Genomic DNA, 20,041 nt, shown 5'->3' with positions numbered 1-20,041 from the left:
TTCATATCTAATTTACTTAAATAGTTGTATTTATCAACCATGGTTTAAAGTTCTACTCAGAGTTCTTGTGGCATTTCAACAAGAGGGTTGTGAAAATATTGTAGAAACCAAAGGTTTTATGTGAAAAATACATGATACTTGTATTTAGTAAATAAAGCGATATCACACTTACCTATGTGAACTCTCAGTGGATTAAATATCTTATGTTCTTTACCCCCTGCTCTCTCCCATTCACAAAATTGCCATTTACTTTTCCAAATATTAGAGTGGTAAGTTTACCCGTTAGTAATTCTTTTTCCGAGGATTGAAAAGTTGTAAAGATGTGTTTTGGCTGTCTGGACTAGAATTTTTCTTGTTTTATTTTTTTCCCCTTCTTGTTTTCATGATGCTAATGCAAGTCAAGCAGCCATAGGCTTTCTTTTCCATTTTATTAATTTCTACATATATGTTCAGTCTTCAACTTTTTAGATTAAGACACCATATTTCTTATTCTTGTTACAATTTATTTGTAACTTTTTTTTTTTTTTTTTTTTTATTTGTAACTTTTAATTTGATATTAGGTTTTGGGTAAAACAAGATAGATAAAAATGGTTTTATATGTTTCATATGTAAAGATCTAAAATGTGATTACAATGGAAGCTTTGGAAATTCACATAAAATTTTTTAAATGCCAGGTTTGTTATGTACACAACAAATTTCATATTTTATTTGGAGAAAAAAGTATATGAGTAATCTGAAATTCATTTAAAACAAACTTAGAGAAAGTCTTTAACAATTTTATTAACCATCACAGGAAAACATAATTGTTCATTAAAACCTTTAAATGGTTGATTCTTCCAATACTGTTTGAAAACATTCCCTCTCAGCATTTGTATTTTTGGTGATTTCATGTTCTAGCTTATTTAAATGAGGCATGATTTCATGATCTAAATAAATCTAAATAGTATTTAGAAGATTTTTTGAAATGAACAAATTATGTCTAGGGATTCAGGTAATATTTAATCATTGTAATACTAAATTTCATTAACATCTTTTATATGGCACCTGGTGGATGGATCAAATGTCTTTGTTTTAGAGGTGTATAGTTTCAAGGTAAATGCTAGATTAAAAGTAATTTAATTATGTCTAGAAGCCAGCCTATGCTAATTTTTAAACTGTTTGCTTAAAAATATAGCCTAGGTAATTACTTCTTTGAAAATCCAGATGTGCAAGAGTATATTAGCTTCAAGTTTAGGCTAATTAGACTTCTAAATTTGTCATGAGGATTAAATAACAAAACGTATGCAAAATACTTAGCATAGTTCCTGACACATAGTAAGCCCTGAGTAAAAATCAACAATTATTATTGTCGGATACTGTTTAATTATTAACGCTTGTGACTCCTTTTTTTCTGATGGCATTTTGGAGCTTTTGTGTCTTTAGCACTGAATTCAACTCGTTTTGGGAGGAGGAGGTATTGTCTAAAGAAAATTTGAGTATTTGTAAATGATTGTGTTCTTTTCATCCTTATTATTCAAGTGACAAAGGCTACTTACGTTCTCTGAACCTTGATATTTTTATCTTTCAAATAAAGGAGACCATATAGTAAGTCATTAACAGCACTAGTCTGAAAGTCTAATGGACGTTTTTATAATCTGTCTTTTCCCTAACCTACTGTGGGGAAGTTTCTGTAAAATGAAAATGTATAAACACCTCAGTGTCAGGTGTGGGGATCAAATGTATATAGATGAATAATATGTATATAGAGCATATTAACATACTGTGGTACACAGTACTCATTTAGGAAATGGCATTTGTTGCTTCAAACTTTCAGAATATCTTTAAGATTATTTTTCAGTAATGTTATAAATATAAAATATCAACTCTGGGAGGTTCTCAACAGAATTTATTCTGAGAAAAAGGATTATAGACAAACGGGCCCCCAAATATTTAAAAGACAAAATGGGATCATTGAAGTTAGTTTTTCATGTGGCTAAGACCTACAACATGGGACTTTAATAGTGTACTTGAGGTACGAGAGCAGAATAATTTGACATTATAATGCCTTATTTATCTGGAATCAAATTATATATCTATTATCTAGAAATTTTGTTAACAGTCATAAATTTTGAATTCAGAGACTGGGTCTGATTCCATGCTTTGCTCCTTAATCTCTCTTTGCTACAGTTTTCATATACAGTTTCCTTTTTAAAGTGGCAACCAACCAAAAAAGAATGTTTTGAAAAATAAGTACGATCATCTTGGCAAACACCCTATAAACTATACCTGGCACATAACGGGGATCCAGTAGGTCTAAGTGATCCCAGCCCCCACAGTAGCAAAACTGTTTTTATTGTAATCTTTTGATGGCAGTTATTCTGAATGTTATGCATTTACATCTTATGCTAAATTTTTAACACTTATCTTTTCTAGGTGATTGTCCTTTTGTCCTTTTTTCTATGTTCATAATTACTCTGTGTCTTAATACACAGATGTCTTCAGGGGGTAATGTTTATAGAACTGTGTAATTTGACTAAATGGCCCAGTCCTGCTAATGTTCTTGAATTCACTTTTGCTATTTATGGGTTTAAAATTTTTTTCTGTTGAGTTTTAGATCGACTGTGTGTCTGTCTGTACCAGTGGACTACTGATCCCTTCTGATTTATTCTTTCTAATGTTGTTTACTAAAAAGAAAACCAGATAATCAAACTTGCTGGTAAAACTATGTCCACAGTAAGAGCAAGCTGGCTCTGCATGAGAAACGTAGAGGTTTATAATGAACACAGGTTCCTGGATTTGGAGCTTTGTAGTTCTGTGGTATGTGAATATTCTCTGCTTATTTGGGGATGCTCTGATAGGACCCAGATAGTCAGCGTTTTCCATAGACCTCTACATAAATGGGGTGGATTATGGATGCATATTTTACTTGCAAATAACACTCTTTTGTTGAAAAAAAAAAAAATCCTGCAATATAGAAAGCAAGCTGTAAAGCTTGTGATTGACTTACTAAAGGGAAACTTACCAGGTGTTTTTAGGGTTGGAGAAACATTAGAGAATGTGAGTGCCTTCATTTGTCTTTACCTTTGAGAGTTCTATTCAAAAAGCTAGTGGGGCGCCTGGCTGGCTCATTTGGTAGAGCACAGGGCTTTTAATCTCAAGGCCATGAGTTCAAGCCCCACATTGGGCATGGAACCTACTTAAAAAAAAAAAAAAAAAAAGATTCAACGGCTAGAAACTGGCTTCATGAATTATGTTTGTTTCTGTACTTTTCCTCACTAGAAGGTGGTATCAGAAGTGGCTAAAACATCACACAGTGCCATCATTGGTCCCTTTCTTGTTTGGCATATTATTGAGCTCCCTCTGATATTAGTCAAACCCGTTTTTCCAAAGTAGGAACTTGCTTATTGAAAATTAGTGTAAGCTCACTCATAAAATCCTTTATGCTGCTTTTTTTTTTTTTTTTAAGATTTTATTTATTCATGAGAAAGACAGAGACATAGAGGGAGAAGCAGGCTTCCTGCGGGAAGCCTGATATGGGACTCGATCCTGGGACCCTAGGATCACGCCCTGAGCCTAAGGTAGATGCTCCACCACTGAGCCACCCAGGTGCCCCTACTTTATGCTTCTGTGTTAAAATTCCTGACGGCTAAAGAGCTGTAACCCAAACGTATGATTGGGATAACAGTGTAATGGAGACATCTGGACCTTCAGTTGGACCAACCAAAAGGTAGTGCAACTTGGGATCAAATGCTGGTATCTTTGGAGAGAAGCTCCTCCTGTGAGCTTCCAGCTCTATGAAGTCGAGGTCTCTAATATTCCTAGTCTCTTGGGCTGTTCAAGATAACTCCTTTAGTTAATCTCTTTCATTTTTTATTGTTTATACCTTTGGGCCTTTACCGCTGTCTTCTCTTCAGTCTCCTCCTTTCCCTCTGCTCTGAGCAAAATTCTGTATTAAACATGGAGGCAGTGCCTGCATTTGCTGCCAATTCCTTGCCACTCCCAACCCCCAGTTCCCTATCTTATTCTTTCCTTTCCTTGGCATCTGTCTCCTTCCATCCTGCTTCAAAAACAGCTCCTCTCTTTTGCATTCTCTACTCCCTTACAGCTTCTGTCTCCTTACATTCCTTTCCAGTTCTATTTTGGAAATGTGATACTTTCTGTTTCTACTTCTTTATTCCTCAGCTAGCCCACTGAAACCATGCTTGCCAAAAATCTGCTTACTGCTAAATCAGAGGATACCCTTAAATTACCTTGCTTGTCCTGTGTCAGGTCTGGCATTTGACTACTCCTTGCTTTTTGGAGTTCTTCTCAGTGATTTCCATGGTGCCTACCTCTTCTGGCTTCTCTTTCCTTTAGAGCAGCTCCTCCTCAGGTTTCTTTTGAAGCATCTTTTCTTCTGCCTGTGCCTTGAGTGTCAGTGTCCCTGGTTTCTGTGGGTGGCCTTCTCACTCAGCATTCTCCTTGGATGATCATAAGCATTCCTGCAAACAGAAATCCATGATGACTCCAATATCTCCACCTTAGATCTCTCCTGAGCTGTGAACCAGTATATCCAGCTGCCTTTTGAACATACATATGGTTATATCACAGGCATTTCAAAACCAGTGTGTCTAAAGCTGAATTATCCATTCAACTCAGAGTTAGAATTACCACCTATCCAGGAACCAAGCCAAGATCATGGGAGCTATTCTCAGTTCATCCTTCTTCCTTATCCCCCCCCCCCCCCTTTTATCAGGTCCTGTCATTTTTACTCCCTGTCTCTCAGCTGTCTGTCTCCCTGTTCTCCCTCTCCTCCCACCCAGCACTCAGCTCCTGCACTGCCACTTTGTGAGGACAGAGCTCTCAGGATTGCTCTGTTGGATGACTGCCACCATTTCCTCATCCCAGGTTCCACCCTTAGGAACTGGTTTAGATATCCCTCCTATTCTGAGTCCTTTCTGTTGTAGCACTTAACACATTGTATCATTATATATTTGTCTATATCAGACATATATATATATCAGACATATATATATCAGACATATATATATGTCTGATTATATATTATATATTGACTAAAGAGCTCCTTAAGTAAGCAACTGTATCTGTTATTTTTGTAGCATCTGTGTCTAGTATAGTACTTGTCATGTAGTAGGCAGTTAATAAATATCTAAATGAATGCATAATGAATGTACAAAGGAAAGAATACAAAGATCAGACCAATCAGGGTCTACTCTCTGCTGTCTTGACCTTGAGCAAATTAATACATGTTTGGGAATTTCACTTCCAAATCTGAGAGAATACAGATGAGTTATTTTATGTGAAGTTCCTCAATACAGTGCCTGGCACAGTTTAGGTTCTTTGTAAATTGCCTTCTAAAACATGTTATTTTTACTGCCTAGTACTACTTTTGTAGACTGAATTCATTCTCTAATTTTTAGAACCCAGGAGGAAGATTCTGTAGCAGCTGCATTTAGTGCCAAATGTGAGTTTTCACAATACCATTTAGTTATCAGTTTAGAATGGGGGAGGAGGGAAGCAAACTGACTTTTCAAAGACACCATGAAACCTCATTGACATTAATTCCAGATTTTCTAGTGTACTGTTGTATCATCTTTTACACATTTTATATCTGTAGCGTGGTTACAGCCACCGCTGTTGGAACAGCAAACTTAAAGTACCCTAGGATCTTGTCAAAGAAATAGTTTGGTTCAGTATTGCTCTGCTCCCTAAAGTTTGAGGACAGGTTAATACTGTTTAAAACTAATACTGTTTATTATTTTTAAAAATACTGTTTAGAATAAAAAGTTATGTGTGCCCCATCTCTATCAGAGCTTAATAGTTAACTAGAAATTTTATTATCCTGAACATCTCACTTAGTGTAATATTTATGTGGTGGGTTTTACTGTCCTTTGAATCTGTCTACCCTTCAAGCCTGGCTGGAATAAAAAAACCATCTATTTCATATAAGTAGGTTTCCCATCAATAGGATTAATACCATTGTTTTCCTCATTGCTCAAATGGTAGCTTAGAAAGTGCTTAAAAAAATAAATGCATGAAGTCTAGTTCAATCTTTGTAATGGAATTAGAAACATTCAGTGAAAGCCTGACTAAGGGTCAGTTACCTTTGAGGCGCAAGAGACCAAAGAGGATTCCTCCGCTTTTCCCCAGGGGCGGGCTGGCTCTTTAGAAGTTGTCAGAGCAGGCGTCGCCGGGAGAGGGCTTGAGCACCCAGCCCGCTCTAGGACCTCGCAGGAGCCTCCTTGGGATGCACGCAGAGCTCGAGTAGCAGTTTCCTTACTTCCTTCCCTAGGACTGCGGGCCAGAGGTCTGCCCGTCGCTCGGAGGGGCTGTGTGCAGGCTCTCGTCGTCCCGGGCAGGTCCCTACCTGCGCCTCAGCAGAGCGGGCCCCGCGGGAGGGGGGCCGGGGGAGGAGGGACTGGACGACGACAGCGGCAGCGCGGAGCCGCCTGCTGCAGGCCATTCGCCGCGCTGCTGCTCGCACTCTCCCCGGCGAGCCCTGGAGGAGGGCGGCTCTGGAGGGCGGCTCTGGCTCTGCGGCGAGGGGCGCTGCACGGACCTCTGGTGGCCTGAGGGCCAGAGCGGGAGTCCTGGGCCGCCACTCTCCTTGACCTCGCTGGAGCCCAGGGCGGGCCGAGCAAAGGTGACTTAGGGAGACCTTGCGGTGCCGCCCTGGGTTGCGCCTCCGGGCTGGGCTGGAGGGGAGGCGGAGGAACAGGAACAGGCCAAGCGCGTTTGTGCTGGAGCTGCCCGGGGAGCGCAGGGCGGAGCGCGCCGGCGGGGATCCCCAGATCCGGCCCAGGTGGGTGAGTGCGTGTGCCCCCTGGGGGCTTTGCGCGGTCAGCCTCGGGACGGCCGAGGACGCTGGGGGGAGGAGGTGGGGGAGGGCAGCCAGACGACATCTAGGGATGTGAGTAGATCCAAGAATAGTTGGACGCGTGAGTGCAGCCTCGGGCGAATGGGGAGGGGTGCGTGAAGCCGGGACCCTCCCAGCCTGGCCAGGGTCTTCCTGGCCGCCTGTGTACTTGTGCCGGGTTCCCCCAGGAAGAGCCACTGGGGGGAAAGGCAGTGGATAGCCCCCCCACCCCACCCCACCCCCGCCCAGCTAAATATTGGTAGTAGGTCAAGTGGGGCCGGAGTGGGAGGAGTAAGGCAGTGAAAGACATTATTGTCCTAAATAACCTTCCAAGTTAGTGATTTTTTGCATGTCTCTGCCCTGGCTGACATTGAGATGAACTTACCATCCGCTGTGTGAGGCTGCTAAAATTCCAAGGAAACGCATGAGTGGATTAAGGAGAAAAAGGGAAAATTATATTGGGGCTGAGGAGTGGGGAGGGAGATAGCTTTTAACTTTGTTTTGATTAGGATTTTTGATTACTCATAGGCTTTCTTTGTAGCCTAAACCAGTGGAGAATCACGTTCCCTAGCATTCAGAGCATGTGGCTAGTTGTTTTGTGTTTTTTGTTGTGCTGGTTTTTTCTGGATTTGGAGAGAGGGTAGTAAGAAAGGAAAGATGCCAGAGAGGAGCATAGTACAGCTTTTGAGAGTTATTAAAGCTATTAAAAGTTTCTTAATTTCAATTAGGCTCAAAGACGGAATGAAGGCATTTTGTTTTAAAGACATGGAGTAAATTAGGAATCTTTTTCAAAAGAGAAAAATGCTTGAAATGCGTGTTGGTGGAAGAATGTGTAGGCTAGAATATGGGGATCAAAATGTAAATTTTCTTTTCAGTTTGAGGACACACTGAAGTTAATCGCTGGTCCAAATAATGTTTGATTTCAGCGAGAAGCTGATAACTTTGGTAGTTAGGTTGGTTTTGACTGAGTAGATATTCTATCTGAACATGATGACCAGAGAGGTATTTCAGCTTTTGTCCTGGTACTACTTTTACTAGACTGGGATCTTAAAGGCATTTGTGTCATTGTGAATATGATCGCAAGACTCTGGTCTCCCCTCTTTAGAACCTCTTTAAAAGTTAATTTTAGGGAATTTCATTGAGGGTGAAAGTGACCTACATAATCTCTGTTCCTTCGCTTGTGCATCTTGCAAAATGAGGGAAAATTAAAAAGCTCATTAGATTTTCCATATTAAAAGCACATGCATGTACTACAGGGTAATATATAAAGTCAAGCACGTTTAGAATATGTACATAAGATAATTGATAAAGTAATTATGCAATAGTATGTGCTCTGAGCTTTGTACAATTTATATTTGTCATCTGTATTCTTTTAATAGGCTTTTATGAATTAGTATCTTAGTATTCAAATATATAGTTATGTTTATAAGCTCTGTGAGGATTATAAAAATTTTTAATTCCTTTTTTTAAAATTTTTATTTATTTATGATAGTCACACACACAGAGAGAGAGAGAGAGAGAGAGAGACAGAGACAGAGACATAGGCAGAGGGAGAAGCAGGCTCCATGCACAGGGAGCCCCATATGGGATTTGATCCCGGGTCTCCAGGATCACGCCCTGGGCCAAAGGCAGGTGCTAAACCGCTGCGCCACCTAGGGATCCCCTTTAATTCCTTTAAAAATTAGAAATCTAGATTTTTTTTTCTCTTGGTCCATAATTTTATTCCTAAACTTTCAGCTTGTATGTATAGTCAGGAAATGGACTACAAATTAATTTTGGAAACAGGTAGGATGTAAGTTAAATGTTCTTACTGTTTTTAAAAGTTTTTAATATGAAGTTTATGTAGCATGAAGCAGGTTTTCATTTTGATAACTTGTGAAGTATTTGAACAAAAATACTTAAGATTGTAATTATTTCAGCAGTATGAAAAGAGAGTGTGTGTGTGTGATATTAGCCTTGTCATGCTTGGTATGACCCCGGATCTTTTCCTGATAACTTTCTGTATCACAGTGGTACCAAGTCTGTAACCTGCATGCTATTGTATTTGACTTGTATTCCTATTAGTACAGTGCCTAATTTTTATGCTATCTGATGAATTTTGAATGAGTTATAGGCAGACATAATTTTCCTTTCATTTTAACTTGAGTAATAAGGCTATAACCCATATACATTTTTATAATGCTCCACCATTGATTGATATCTATTATTTTATGTAAAAACTTCCTTAATAAGTATTTACATAGTGTTTACCTCCTCAGGTATCTTGCTAAACCAGTCAAGGCTAGATGAATAGAAGGGTTTTATTGAAAAGTTTTATCAAATATGCCTAAAGAGGTATGCCCAAGATAAGTTAGAATGACTGAAAGATTTTAATCAGGGGAGAGATTTAATCAGATTTGCTCCTTATGAGAAGGATTAGAGGAAGTCCTCAAAACAGGTTGACCAGGTGCAGGAATTCAAGAGAGAGATAATCAGAGTCTGAACCTAGCTGGTGACTACCAAAGATAACCTCCTAGGAGCTGATGATAGTTGAATAGATGAGGAATGAAGGAGAAGATGGAGTCCTAGCTGACTCCCAGGCTTACGGTGGATAAATCACTGGATGGAAGGTGACTAAAGGAGGGAATAAAGGGATTAGGGGGAGGATGAGTTCACCTTCTGACATGATGACATCCAAATAAGGGCAGCCTTATTTGTAGCCTTATATGTAGGTATTGGAGGTCACCTACATAAACATGGAGTTTGTTGAGTAAAGAATATCACCCAGGAAACATACAGCTTAAAAAGTTTGAAATCAAAGGATTGAATACTGATTTTAAAAGACACGTGGGAGAAAAGAAAGCCCGTGGACAGCACTAAGCAGCAGCAACAGCTGGAGAGGCAGGAAAAGTCCAGAACAGTGGAGGCCAGTGGGGACAATTGGGTCAAAATTTTGAGGTAACAAACTAAGATGTGTTCACTATTGGTCTTTGATGAGGGGAATTCTAGAAGCATGACCTAGGGAGAAGCTAAATGGCAATAAACAGCAGATTAAATGGGAAGTGAAAAAGTAGAAATAATGAAGACAGACTGATTTGGTTTCTATAGACAGTCATAATCTATGAATGACTACAGTTTTGTTTGTTTCTTTCAATTCTTACATCTCATTTTCATGTTCCTAATGTATTGGCCAGGTCCTTTAGGACAGTGGTGAACAGAAGCTGAAATGGTGGGAATCAATCCTTGTTTTTTAAAAAAGGCACAGTTCTAACTTCCAACGACTCACTATTAAGAGTGATACTTAGTAAATACCATTTCCTAGATTAACAAAGTTCTTTTTCGTTCTTATATTGTTGAGTTTTTTTTTTTAAATCATGAAAGGGGGTTCCATTTTATCATATTCTTTCTGCATTTAATAAGAATCATAAGGTTTTTCTTTATTAAGGTGGCAAATTTATATGTTTTTTTTTTTCAAATTATATTTTTAGACTTTTTAAATGATAAGCCATCTTTGTTTACCTGGAATAAACCTAATTTGATCATTGTATTATCTTTAACGTTCACCTCAATTTGGTTTATTTGGATTTTAGCATCTATTTATGAGTGAGATTGGCTTGTAATTTTTTTTTTTTTCCTCATCAGACTTTAGTATCCAGGTTTTACTGGCTTCATAAAGCCAGTAAAGTATTCTTTACTGGATACTGGAGTATTCTTTATTGGAGAATACTGGAGTATTCTCTTTTTTCCCTGGAAGAGCTTATATAAAATTCAAGTGATCTGTTCCTTCTTGTAAAGTCATCTTTCTGAGATTTTTTTAAACTATTAGTTGGAAATATTTAATGGTTATAGGACTATTTTAGTTTTCTGTTTCTTGTTGGGTCAATTTTAACAAGTTAACTATTTCCAGGAATTTATCCTTTCCATTTAAGTTTTGAAATTTATTGTAATAAGGTTGTTCATTGTAGTCTTATATTGTCTTTTTAACTTATTTTGGATCTGTAATTACATATTTTTCCCTGATGTTTTCCATTTTTTTCCTAATATTTATTTGGATCTTCCAATAAATTTCTCTTTAAAATGCGTCTCTAAGGCTTTGTTTATTGGAATATTTTTCAAAGAACTCTCTTTAGCTTTGTTATTTGTTTCATCTTTTTAATTTTTATAGTTACCTCTATCACTTTCAGTTTATTTTTTCCCTAATATCTTTACATTTATTATTCTCTTGTCTCTTTGAAGTGGATAATTTTTTCAAAATTTATTTTCCATATTTTAAGTTGTATGTTTTGTAATTCTAGTATTTTATAATCGAGTTAATATATTTCTGCCAGCTTTATCCATGACTTTGATTTTCTTACAGACTTTAATAATGCATTCCTAGACTTCAGTTTTCCAGACTGAGGACCGCTAGCATATGTAGAGTAGTGCCCTTTTAATATTTAAAACATGTAAAACTTTTGCCAGGGTTTTAACTACTTCCATTTTTTTCTCTCTCTTACCTGACTCTTCTTGTTTGCATTGGTTGGCATTTCTGTTTCCTTTCCAGACTTGCTTCTCACTTTCTTCTTTTCTTCATCTTCACAACTTCTTTTCTGACTTGACAGTCTGCATGGTGAGAGAATGATCATTATTCCCTTGCTTTCTCTCTTTCTTTCAATGTCTTTCCAATGTTCTCCCCCATACTTAGAGGATTTTTCTATGATCTGATCAGTGTACTCCACCTTGCTTTTTCCCTGTCCTCACAGCCTTGGCTCCAGCACCAAAGGTGAGAAAGTAGATAACCTGTATCTGATTTTCTTAAGATGCTCAGAGGTTCACCTTTACTTACTATATGATTTTTGTTAACTCCTCACATTCATAATCTATCCAACTACTGATGATGATGTCAGGGGACTATGGACAGGGCCTAGGAAGAAAGCATAGATGGTAGACTATAGATCTGCTCTTATTTGGAGTCCTGAGGCACAGACTCCAGGATTAATGACCCTCCTCTTCTTGCTATATGACTCTGGGTGACTTATTCCAAGGCCTCATATTCCTCCTCTGTAACACAGAATTAACACAGACCCCTTCCCTCTACTTCAGGAGTTCCTGTGAGACTTGAGTGGTATAAGGATAAAGCCATTAGTTTTATGAGACAATCTTTCCTTTATTTTCAGAAAAATATCTTGAAAGGATTTTGTGCTCAATTCAGGGACAGAGAAGTAGAGTAAAAGTGGTTTGTGGCATGGGGTGCTGGATCAAAGAAACCCTGATGGGAAGCAATCGGTGTCATAGGAATGAGAGGAAGCACAGAAGTTGTGCTCAGTGGTTGAGATTCAAGAGAGGTGTCTGTTCTCTGGTAGATGGGGTTTTTCATCTGGTGGTGAAATACAATCCTGTAGTAACATTGTTACCTATTTATTACTTGCTACATTCAGGATACTACCTTTTTGAGCTTATATGAGATACCACCCTTCACTTAATGTTTCTACAAAGGAGATTTTGTTGTTAATTAAAAATTAAACTTGTGAAATATCTTACTTGCAAGAGAAATGATTTAGTTTTGAATTTTTTCATTTATTTTTGTTACTGTAGTTTATGTTATGGATTAGTTGTTGAAAATTTCAAAGTCATAGAATCAGTCTTAGATTGTAAAGCATCTAGTCTGGTGATCCTCAAAGATTTCACTGGGGCCTAAAGGCAGATACATAAGATATAGACTATATATAAGACAAAAGTAAAAGCACGTTATCTGCTAAGGCACCTTCATAAAACACAATTTGAAATGGTGATGTAATTGATCTGTTCATCTTTGTTTTACAAATAAGGAGAGAAAAGCTTGAAGAGAGAGGCAGCTACTTCCCCACGTTTATGTAGCTAAGTGGGGGCTACACTTAGAGCCAAGTCCGGTATTCTGCCTCCAAATCAAGGAACAACCCCACTGTATCACACACAACCTGAATTAGGAAAACTTATGCATTAAAGAAGATAGTCCTCCTTGTTTCAAAGCTGACGTGGCCATCTACTAGCTAATTTCTCAATTTGACAAAAGGATACCAACTTTAGAAATAAGCAAATGGCCAAGCATATTGCAGTGTCTTCAGATTTTGCACAGAATACCTGTATTCCAGGCTCTCAGCGGGAGATGCTGTCTTTTTTTGAAAATTTTACTTGAGAGAGGTCACATTTTTAGAAGATACTGAATTCATCTGTTTTTCCAAATATTCTGTATTTTGTCCTAAAATTAGACTGTCAGAATGCTATAGCCTGAGCTATATTTTCTTAATTTTCTGAAAACTAGCCCTTGCTGAGTTGTAAATTGGAATTACTCCCTCAATTTCTATTGAGGGGCATCTCAAAAAAAATTAGCTTTAATGAAATTATTATTTTGCCCTTTAATACTCTTATTCCCCTATACATTACCCTGAAAAAGAAATTAGAGCTAAGGGCAAAGAGGGAGTTTGTTTTCCCTAAAGAACTGATACATTTTTTTTTCCTTGTGGACAATTAAAAGGGCATAATTGTATTTCTCTTTCTGTTTTGGCCTTAAGAGAATTCAGAGCCAGATTAGTGGCTTGTCCGCAGTATCTGTGGTAGGCTCCATCATTTGTAGGTCCTACCCTACTGCCCTATTAGAAATTGTTGTGTATTTTCATAGCCTCCCAGTTGGAAATCACTGGATGACAGCATTCTCTTGTGAATTACTTAAATGTGGTTGTACTCCAGAGTCCATTCAAGTGTGATGATTGTGTTTTGGGATTTTTCTGCAAGTAGTAAATACTAAGTAAATAGTTGTTATAGTGTTAGAACTAGCTAGATATGTACTCCATACTGTGGTTTTCTTTTATGTGGAGGATATATGCATTTTGGCATTAATTGCCTTTTTAATAGATAGTTTCAAGGGCCAAAGTTAAAATATATGGCAAATATTCAATTGAACCCTCCTTTTTTTTTCATATTCATGCAAATCAGACTTACTATGTATTTTAGACCAATATTTGGAAAAGGGTTTTCCTTTTTTTTTTTTTTTTGTGGTAAAATACAGAGAGCATAAAATTTATCATTACTGTTTGTAAATGCATAGTTCAGTAACATTAGGAACCTTGTGTTATGCAGCCATCGCCACCATCTAGAACTCTTTCCATCTCTTAGTTTCATCTAAACTGAAACTCTCTACCCATTAAACAGCAATTCCCCGTTCTCTTCTTCCCCCAGCCCTTGGCAACCACCATTCTTACTAGCTGTCTCCCTGAATTTGACCACTTTAGGAACCTCCAATAGGTGGAATTACTCTGTCCTTTTGTGCCTGCTTCATCTCGCTTATCATAATGCTTTTGGGTTCATCCACATTGTATGGCAGGTGTCAGAATTTTCTTCCTCTTTAAGGTTGAATGATACTCCATTGTGTGTATACACACATTTTCCTTAACCGTTCATGCATCCATGTTGCACTTGTGTTGATGCCTTTTGTCTGTTGTGAATAGTGCTGCTATGAACGTTGAGTATACAGATATGTTTTTGTGTCTCCACTTTCAGTTCCTGTGATGATGTACTCAGAAGTGGAATTCCTGGATCATATAGTTCTCTATTCATTTTTGGAGGTCTTGTTCTGTTTTTGTAGTGACTACACCATTTTACATTTCTACTAACAGTGCATAAGGATATTGTTCTATAACCTATCCAACACTTGTTTTTCTCTTGTTGTTTTGATATAGTAGCCATCCTAATGGGTGAGAAGTATGGAAAAAGTTTTTGTGATAAGTAAAGTTAGTCACTTTTAGATCCAAATGTCAATCCCAGGGTTGACAGACTGTCTCTTCCTACATCGTTCCATAATTGCTCTGCAGAGCCATGATTTTCTTTTATTTTTAAGACCATTGAAAAGTTGCCCTGTTGAAGTGTGGTAGAGGGCACACAGTCTCCCGGGTGTCCTCTCTTTTTCCCTCCAGTTAAAAAAAAGCAGCTGCATAAAGCAAGGATGATTCTTGGTTTCTGTGGACTTAAGACTTGGCTTAGGTCTAAATATCAATATTTTACCTTTATTTTCATTATCTTTCTGTACTTTAGATAGCACATGTTGCCTTGCCATTGTATTTTGAAAGATCATTGCTTAATTGAGAAGAATTTTATCTTCTGTACAGAGTCAGCATAGGAAAATTTAAGATATATTTGAATCACCACAGATATAAAATATGAAACGAAGAAATTGATATACTTAGGTCAAGCCTACCTTCACCTGTCCATGGGAACTAATAAAGTAATATATCAAAAGCAGGAAATGATTAACCTGAGCATTAGAATTGAACAGAGAATTTAATGTATTCTGTAAGGAAATTATTATTTGATCTTTAGCCATATTGAGTATAAAATTTCTATAAACCTTGAAGTCAATGGAAAATTTTAAAAATAAGATAGAAAATTGGGGAAAATATAACCACAAAGTTATCAAAAGGATCTTAGAGGGTCATTGAATTTTCTTCCATTTGCAAGAATCCTCTGTTTAGCTTCCTGCCTAGCTAGACCGTCATTTTACATGCTTATGAATGCTGTCATCAATGGATATACAGGCAGTGTACTCCAGTACTTACAAGCTTCGTGTCTGAGTCACACAGACCTGGTTTGAATACCAGCTCTGTCACTTAAGTTATGTGATCCTAGGCGGATCATGTAATCTCAAGAAGCTTGAGTTTCATCATTGTTTACAGCACCTACCTCATAGGATTGTGGGAGGATTGTATGAGCTAGTATGCTAAGTATTTATCGTAACACTTGGCATAAACACAGCTAGATACCAGCTCCTGCACTTCCTGCTGATAACTACTATTATAAATGATTTTCCCTTACGACCACCCATTCCACTGTAGGAAAGCTTAAAACACTAGATGGTTAAACCTTACGTTAAGGTGAAGCTTATTCCATTTTTCTTTTAATTCATGTCTGCATTCTGCAGCACCACAAAAACATGTTCTGTCTCCTGTGACAATACTTCAGTTAGTTGGATCAACCAGTAAATTCTTTTTCTCCCAGGCCAAGCATCTCCAAGTTCTTTTAACTGTCAGGCTTTCTAGATCCTTCCTTTTCTTACTCTTCAATGATCTCTGTTTTTTTTCTAAAAGTGCATCATCCAGAAACAAAGTTAGTGTTCCACATGAGGTTTGAGTGCAGAACATGGTACCTCTCATTTGGCTTTCCATCCAATTAGAGGAAAAGAGTATTGATTGCTATGGTAGTAGTAGCCTACAGAGCCCCGTGGGAAGGGCCCTGCTAACCTACCTCTCAGCCTCTCCTATGCTATGCTTAGTATATACTCCCTCCCATCTAACCAATCTGCTTTGTTCTGAGGACAGCAGTCCCCTCCTGTCCCCCAGACTTGGGAGCCTGTTCCTGCCTCAAAACATTCACTGTTCCTTTTCCTGGAACATGTTTCTCCCAGGTCCTTGCTTGATTTTTTCCCTTACTTTTTAAGCCTTTAACTCAGTTGGAACCTGATCATGAGTTCTCTGGTCGTCCTGTCTCCCAGGCCTTTCCTTCCCTTCCCAACTTCATTTTTGCTTTCAGTATTTTCTGCCACACTAAACACACTAAACATTTTTGCTTATTGGTTTCCCCCCAGTAGACTGTAAGTTCTCTGAGCACAGGGATTTTTAGTCTATTTTGTTCATTGGTGACCCTCTGCAGCCTATAATGGTGTAGGTGGTTGATGAATATTTGTTGCTTGAAAAGCACAACTCCTCTTTATGTATTAGAGCACAAGCACAAGTCAGGGGAGGGGCAGAGGAAGAGGGAGCAGCAGACTCCTGCTGAGCAGGGAGCCCCATTGATTGTTGTGGGGCTGGATCCCAGGACCCTGGGATCATGACCTGAGTAGAAGGCTGACGCTTAACTCACTGAGCTACCCAGGCACTCCCCAAAACAAAAAATTTTAAGTGTTCCTCTTGAAGGGAAAATAAGCCACATTCATTGTTTTAGGACTTTGGAGGTTTTCACCTCATTTTGTTTGCTTCATCAGTATTTTATTTTACATGTAATTTTATGTGCTCAAAAGATTTTTATCTTCTGTAAACTCGAATACAGATATTTAAAACAAGAATATTTGTTCTTTAACTAAATCTTAACAGAGCTTCCTGAGTAGAGAGCTTAAGATAAATTATCTTTCCAACTTAGAATGGCCAGACTCCCAAACCAGCTGCTTGATCTCTTCCGAGGGCCCTCCAAAGATGGTTTTCTCTTTGTGCCATGACTTGAAAACTTAGGAAGCACTGCTTTAAGATATTTAATTTTTTTTTTTTTCAGATGGAGTTACAACCCACTGAACTGTGATTCTAGCGTATTTTAGTGTTTGTTTTTGCCCTAGGTTGAGAACTATGAAAGCACTTGTTAAAACAATAAAACATCAAAATTCTGTAAAAATCAGGTTATCATCTTCCTGAACTTAATGTTCCACATACATAGATGTTTCCAGAGACCAAGCTGAAGGCATTAGAAAAAATAGAGTTGGACGTCAAGGTGTAGCTGTATAGTGAAATGGTCAGCAGCAACAGCAGGAGAGCTGCTTATACTTGCAACAACATGAGTGGTTCTGAAAAACATTGTACTTAGTGAGAGAAGCCAGATACAAAAGAATGTATCATACATGATTCCATTTATTTGAAATCAAGAACAGACAAACCCTAAAGCATGGCTCTGGAAATCAGAGCAGTGGTTGCTGAGGCGGGGCGGGGGTGGGGGTGGGGTGGGGTTGGAGAACGGTAGAGTGACTACAAAGGAGCCCAGGAGAATTGGGGGCAGGGCTAGAAATAATCTATCTTTGTAGTGGTGCTGGTTACATAGGGGTGTACTTGTGAAAATTCACTGAACTATACATTTAAAATGGATTTTACTGTGTAAATTTTTTAAAAATCACTTAAAAATTAGATTTGGTAGGTGTTGCTTCTGTGTATAACTTTCTGGAGTTATTTTCATCAACGGACCTCTCAACTACAGAGGACTTGAATAACTCAAAATAAGATTTGTTTAGATTATGATTAAACTTCTCTGCTTTTAAAAATGATTGTTTATATCTCTTGTGGCCTATCTTGAAAAAAATTTATTTCGAGGATACATAAAATATATAAATCTGTGGTGAGTGATTATGTAACAGTAAGCTATTTTTAGGTGGAAGCTTTGCAACCATAATGAGATAGGAGTGTGCTTAACAGAATCTCAGTTGGGATTTTCATACTAGATGCCTCAGAAGGCCATGCGTTCTGCACTGTTTGAGAGTACCTTTCAAACATTTTGTGTTTGATGCAATGCCAATTTTTTGCAAATTTGATGCAAACATCAATTCTTGAGTAGACATACTTAAAGGAATTTTTCTAATTGTAAAGTTAGAGATATGTGGAAGATGCACAGAAATGTACAGAAAGCTATTTTCTGCTAAACATGGAGAGAAATATGAAAACCAGAGCCCAACAAACCACTGGTGGGATTTTTCTGTGTTTTGGTTTATGCGTGTTGGCAAACACACAAATGCAGTATAGGTATCTGTTTAATATTCTGCATGGTTTTCAGTAGCATCAGAGTGAATATTTTTTTCAGACATATTCTTTGAAACATGTTTGCAGGCAGACTGGGTGGCTCAGGGGTTTAGCGCCGCCTTCAGCCCAGGGAATGATTCTGGAGACCCAGGATCGAAGTCCCACGTCAGGTTCCCTGCATGGAGCCTACTTCTCCCTCTGCCTGTATCTCTGCCTCTCTCTTTCTCTCTGTGTCTCTCATGAATAAATAAATCTTTAAAAAAAAAAAACATGTTTGCATTATCAATATATGAGTAATATTTTTATGCCCTTACTCTTGCCAAATACTGTTTTTTTAATATAATTTTATTGACCTATAATTGATGTACAGTAACCTGCACATATTTAAGTGTAACTTTTGATGTGTTTACAGTAGTGAAACCATCCCTCCAATCAAGATAAAGAATACTTCTGTTATTTCCAGAAGTTTGTTCCTGCCTTTTGTAATACCCCCCACTTTCCCACCTACCCCAATACACAGGCACTATTTATCAACTTTTATCACTAGGGATCAGTGGGAATTTTCTAGAATTTTACATAAATGGAATCCTACAGTTTGTACTTTTTGGGAGGTGTAGGAGGTTTGGCTTCATATTCGTCCATGTTGCACAAATCGCTAGTTCGTTCCTTTTCATTGCTGAATAGTTATCCATTTCATAATGTACTTTTTTTTTAAACCTATTGACTTATGGATTGTTTCTAGCTTTTGGCTATTGCAAATAAAGGTATTAGTATTTGTACAAATCTTCAGTGGACATAATGTTGCATTTCATTTAGGTAAATAACCTAGGATTAAGTAGAATGGCCAGGTCATATGGGAAATGAATGTTTATGGGGCTTTTAATTTTTTTTTTTTTAGTTTTTTAATTTTTAAAAAATTGAAGTAGAATTCACAAGACATAAAAATAACTGTTTTGAGTGTGGAATTCAGTGGCACTTAGTAAAGCACAGGGTTGTGCAACCATTACCTCTATCTACTTGCACAACAATTTTCATCACTTCAGAAGGGAACTTTGTACCCAGGAAGCTGGCACTCCCCATCCCCTGAAAATGACTACCTGTATTTTGTCCCTATGGATTTGCCTGTTTTCAGCGTTTCACATAAATGAGTCATACGCTGTGTGAACTTCTGATGTCTGGCTTTTCACTTACATACTGTTTTTGATCTTCATGCTCATAGTACTACGTATCAGTACTTTGTTCCTTTTTATAGCTGGATAGTTTTCCATTGTATGTATATAACACATTTATTCATTCATTTGTGGATATTTGGGTTGTTCCCAGCTTTTGGCTGTTGGGAATAGTGCTGCTTTGAACCTTTTTGTATAGGTATTTGTTTGAACACATGTCAGTTCTTTTGGGAATATATATAAGAGCAAGTTTCCTAGGTTGTATGGTGGTTTTATGTTTAGCTTTTTGAGGAATCACCAAACTGTTTTCTACTACATGTACCATTTTATGCCCCCATTAGCAGTGTACAAAGGTTCATTTTCTCCACATCCTTGTTAATACTTGTTATTTTCCATTTTTAATTTTTAAATTTTTTTTTAATTTTTAAATTATTTTTAAGATTGATTGATTGATTTTAGAGACTATGAGCATCAGAGAGCCTGATGTGGGGCTGGATCTCATGACAGTGAGATCATCGCCTGAGCCGAAAACCTAGAGTTAGATGCTCAACTGATTGCAC

The 20,041-nt window shown here is 37.8% G+C and overlaps 1 protein-coding gene across 4 annotated transcripts in view; it reads left to right on the top strand.

The window, feature by feature from the left end:
- Window positions 1-20,041, top strand: part of OSBPL1A (oxysterol binding protein like 1A) — a 227,395-nt gene that overhangs the window by 107,073 nt on the left and 100,281 nt on the right. The window contains exon 1 of one of the 4 annotated variants that reach the window (XM_041742628.1): window positions 6,273-6,622. The exons of 2 other annotated variants lie outside the window; for them this stretch is intronic. The gene's annotated coding sequence lies outside the window, so the exon portion shown is untranslated. One more of the 4 variants, XM_041742636.1, reaches the window with a different exon arrangement.

The sequence above is a fragment of the Vulpes lagopus genome, chromosome 1 (genome assembly GCF_018345385.1).
Source record: "Vulpes lagopus strain Blue_001 chromosome 1, ASM1834538v1, whole genome shotgun sequence".
In the NCBI taxonomy this organism is placed as follows: Eukaryota; Metazoa; Chordata; class Mammalia; order Carnivora; family Canidae; genus Vulpes; species Vulpes lagopus.
This window is presented reverse-complemented; position numbering and strand designations above follow the sequence as displayed.